Below are 4,688 nucleotides of genomic sequence, written 5' to 3'. Positions count from 1 at the left end.
CTGGGGGCTCCCCGCGCTTTCTCCTCCCCCCTCCACTGTGCCCTGCGTAACAAGGTCTGATTAACTAGTCGGCTCACTCAGCCAGGTTTCGACCTTCCACTTTGGGGGAAAAAGGCAATTACAATGAAGAAATCAGATCCTCGTGCGGAATTGCTTTCGTGGTGCCCGTCCTACCCCTGTGACCGCTCAGCATTGACAGGGCTGGGGAGAGGGGCTCTCGGAGAAGCAGGGGGTCAGCAGAGCACCCCCCGCGAGAAGCGAGTTCTCCGCTAGGAGGGTGACCTAGCCAGGCGCCACCTCCCTTGCAGGCTCAGCCCTGCCGGGAGCCCAGGCTTGATTGTCTCAGGAGACCTCAGGCAGGGATGGCCGCGGTCCCCAGTCCACGAGCTGACTCTGGTTCCTTCGGGCAGTCGGCAATGAGCCGTGTTCTGGGGCTCACGTTCCCTCATCCCGTCTCTGTGAGTCTCTGCTGGGTGGTCATCTCCCTGCCAGAAACGGGCCCTGGATCCCGCCAGCACCCCTTCCCGCGATCCTGCGTAATTTTCTGGGAGAAGCGCTCAGGATCAGTTTCTTGTTTTACAGACCGAGGGGAAGCTGTGGGCTCCTGCAAACAGCCCTGTGTCCTGCTCCTTGCTGAGCCGTGACCAGCCTCATGCAGGGGCTCAAACCCAACACCTCGTGCGCAGCCCCTGGGGCGGGCAGGCCTGGGCACCGGGAGCCGTGGAGGCCCCGATGGAGGCTGTGCGCCTCCGGGACGGGAGAAGAGCTGCTGCCATTTCCAAGGAAACTTGGCAGGAACTTCCCCAGACAGCACTGGCTGTTCACCGTCGTGTCTCCTCCCTGGGCTCGCTGAGGACAGAGAGGCAGCGAAACAGAAAATCAACAAGAGTGTGTTTCCGGACGCTGGACTGCTCACCAGCTCAGCACGTCGGTCGCCGCGGCCTCAGGGCTGGGTGGGCTGTGTGCCCGGTGGGGGGCCACCCCTGGTCCAAGGGAACAGGGAGGCTCGGACACTGTGGGAGCCTGGGTCCCCTCCGAAGGGCACATGGCCCGGGCTGAGAGTGCAATTCCCGGTTTAGCACAGTCGAGACTGTGAGCCAGGAGGCAGACTGTGGGTAAAATGTATAAAGGTCGGCTCTGCTACTTCCTTGCTGTGTGTCTCCGGGCAAGTTTCTGAACCTCTCTGGGCCTCTGTTCCTCATCTGTGAAATCGGGACGATCACAGTGTCTACCCCAGAGGGTCGGTTTGAAGCCCAAATGAGTTAACGGATGTACACGACATCCCCTGGTTTAGAATACATTCTCAATAGAGATTAACCGGGTGCTGAATGAGACAGTTACCGCCCCTGGGGAGGGTTAAACGTGGGGAGGCTTACGCAGAACCTCCCTGGTGCACGTGCACAGTAGGTGTTCCCCTGCCCTCCTGGCTGATACCCGCCCCCCTGGGAGGGTCTCTTGGCAGGATGTCTGGGCAGAGGTGGTTTTGAACCCCGGGGACGGCAGGACGGGCCTCCCCAGTAGTCTGGAATGGAGTTCAAGGGGGCAGGGCCCCACCTCGGGTGAGGGCTTGTCCGAGCAGGGCTGGCCAGTGGGCCCTGTCCTGGGGAAGGAGAGACTGAAGCTGGGGCCGGGGCAGCCTGACACCTGCAGCCCTCACCCACCTGCCAGGGGGCGGGGCTCTCGGTACGTATACAGCGTGCTCAGGACTGGCTCGGCACCGGAGGGGGACCACAGAGATGCTTCAGAAACCAGAGCCAGGGCCGGGCCTGTCCTGGGGGTAGCAGTGGGGCAGGTCAAGGGCCACCCAAACGCCCCTCCCGCCTCCGCCCCGTCTCCCGCCCCGCCCCCCAAGTCTTACTTCAGACTCAGCACTGACACGTGTCTCAGGACCTCTGGGTGGGCGCCTTTCCACGGGGGAGCCCCCAGGCCCGAGAGAAGGGCTGCCGCATCCTCCCCAGACAGCCCTGCATCCCCAACTTCTTCACTAAAGAATATTAAAGGCATTCACATTTTTAAAAAAGGAAGATGTTTGCTCCTTCTAAAGGGTCCAAAGGTATAACTCTGGGGAGGAAATTTATTTGCCTCTGGAGAGATCTGGCCAAGTAATGAAAAGCAGTCAGGAGCCTGGAGCAGAGGACTGTGGCTGGGACAGAAGCGGCAGGGCTGCAATGACCGGAGTGGTTCAAAAGCCATCGATCTGGACGCAGCTCTAACCAGAGCCAGCGGGGCCTTCAGGACGCCTCACACGTCTCGACCCAACATCCAGGGGAACATCAGTCCAGTTTGCGGCCTCGCAGGTGGATGTCAGAGACAAACCCACTGGTAGAGACGCAGCTGGAGCAAAGCGATCCGGGTTCAAATCCGACTGAGCCCGTAAGGCGAGTTCCTCACCTACCTGAGGCCAAGGGGAGGGGCTGTGCCCATCCTGAGGGGCTTTAGGAATTAGATAAGATGAGGTGTTTCTGGCTGGGCCACAGAGCAGGTCCCCATGAGGTGACCGCCATCCTGGCCCGTAGCCACAGCCAATACTCTCGTGGGCAGTGCTGCAATGCTCCTGGTGCAGACCTTCGAGTGGCAGTGGGGGACCATGGCGTGACCACGCCCGTCATTTATCCGTCGTGTGCCAGGCTCTGCTTGGCACCCACCACAGACAGGGACCCAAAGACCTGTATCATCACAGCCGGAGTGCAAGGGGCTCTCATGAAAGGTGGAGATGAGGTTGTTCCCCCCAGGGAGGGGTGTCCCCCAGCGCGTACCCACAGGACCTCTCGGCTACGCTGAGGCCAAACACAGCCTGAGGTTGTACGGGCCTGTATCCCTGAGGATCTGGGGACAGGACAGACGCGGGCACAGCAGGACCCTCTCTGCCCCAGCGCAGCTGCTGTCCACTTGGGTCACCACGTCACCCCAGCTCAGCAGCACCGTGGCTCTGGAAAGATGCCCTGGGAAGATTCGGTTGACTACACTCAGGGCAATCACCTTGGGGGGGCGGGGAGTAAAATCCAGGCCACGTGACCACCCAGAGACCTTGGGGCCGTGGGGATCAGCCATCTGCCAAACTAGGAAAACAGAGGTGGATGACCAGAAAAGAGGGCAAAGCCCACAAACAAGGTGTCCACTCAAGTCTCCCCCAGTGGCAACGGGGGCCACTCCTGGAGGCCCAGCCACGTTGGGGGATTCAAAACTTCACCCCGTTCTAGACTAGAGGTGTGGGAATTTCACCCAGTTGTCTTCATAAAACTTGGCTCAAAAACTGGACCCCAATCCCCCTCAATTAAGGCAAAGTGTAGGGCTTGGAAAGACGATGTCACCAGGTTCTCGGTGGACAAACCCAACTTACTAGAAACTAACGAGTACTGCCCTGAGCTCTTAGAAGCCACAAGTCCGGTCTGGTGCCCTTGGGGAGCCCCCAGTTCCCCTAGAGGAGAAGGTCCAGCCATGGGCAGATGGCAAAGGTGAGGCAGTTGGGAGGGGGATCAGGGGAGGCTCACGAGGGGAGGTGTGAGGTGCACCTGAAGCAGGGAGCCCAGCGGTGGGCTTTGGCCTTGGGTTTGACTTGGCATCTGGCCTTGCACCCATCTGGCCGCAGACTCTGTATGAGGGCCCAGGCAAGAGGGAACCAGGGCTCCTCAACGGGGCTTGTGCTCCAGTGGAGAGACAGACAGAAGCCCAAAGACAAGTGGACAAGATGAACAAAATCACTATAAACTGGTGTCCCTGTTCCCTGTGCCCATCTGTCAGCAGCAATTATTTATTTTTATGTTGTCAAAGCAGTTGACATTCACACCCAACCTGTGACCACACCTGACCCTAGGTTGGCTTGGGAATGTGAAAATCAGTGAAGAACTTTTAGATTGTTCTGATGGTGTCAACACTCTTTGGAGCTGGCCTGGGCCAGTGCTGAGATGACGTCCCCTTTCCACAGGTCCCTTGCCACAGGCCCTGAATTTCCAAGACTTCCCGTGATCCCAGGCCCAATGCATTCTTTCTATTCATAATCCACAATTGCTCAAGGTCACGTCTCTTAATTGTTCCCCAGCCCTCTAGTACAGCTTTCTTGTTTTCCTGGAGTTTTCAATGGCATTTATTTTTAGATATGTGCTTTATTTTATTTTTTTATTTTTTGCAGTACGCGGGCTTCTCACTGTTGTGGCCTCTCCCGTTGCGGAGCACAGGCTCTGGACGCGCAGGCTCAGCGGCCATGGCTCACGGGCCCAGCCGCTCTGCGGCATGTGGGATCTTCCCGGACCGGGGCACGAACCCGCGTCCCCTGCATCGGCAGGTGGACTCTCAACCGCTGCGCCACCAGGGAAGCCCTAGATATGTGCTTTATTATATCATCATTTCCTCCCTCAAAATGGTTGCTTCTGCATTATAACATCCATTCTGCAAGTCGCCTTTTCCAGAGACTTCCGCCTCTGCTCCAGTGTGGACCAGTGGCTGGCCAGGCCCGTTCCCGGTGCTGCCCTGGGCCTTCCCTCACCTCCGCACAGAGCCGGGCTCGCTGATTCTCAGTTTCCCCATCTCCCTCCATCTTGGTCTTACTCCCTGCTTTCGCTGGAGTACGTCTCTGAGAAACGTCCTCACACCAGATGCATGAAAACTAGGCAGTGTGCTCTTGCAATTCTGAAAATGTTTTGGGCTCCTTCAATAGTCTGTTTCCCTGGGGTCAGTTTTTCCTTTGTAGG

The sequence above is a fragment of the Delphinus delphis genome, chromosome 5, assembly GCF_949987515.2.
Source record: "Delphinus delphis chromosome 5, mDelDel1.2, whole genome shotgun sequence".
Classification (NCBI taxonomy): Eukaryota; Metazoa; Chordata; class Mammalia; order Artiodactyla; family Delphinidae; genus Delphinus; species Delphinus delphis.
This window is presented reverse-complemented; position numbering follows the sequence as displayed.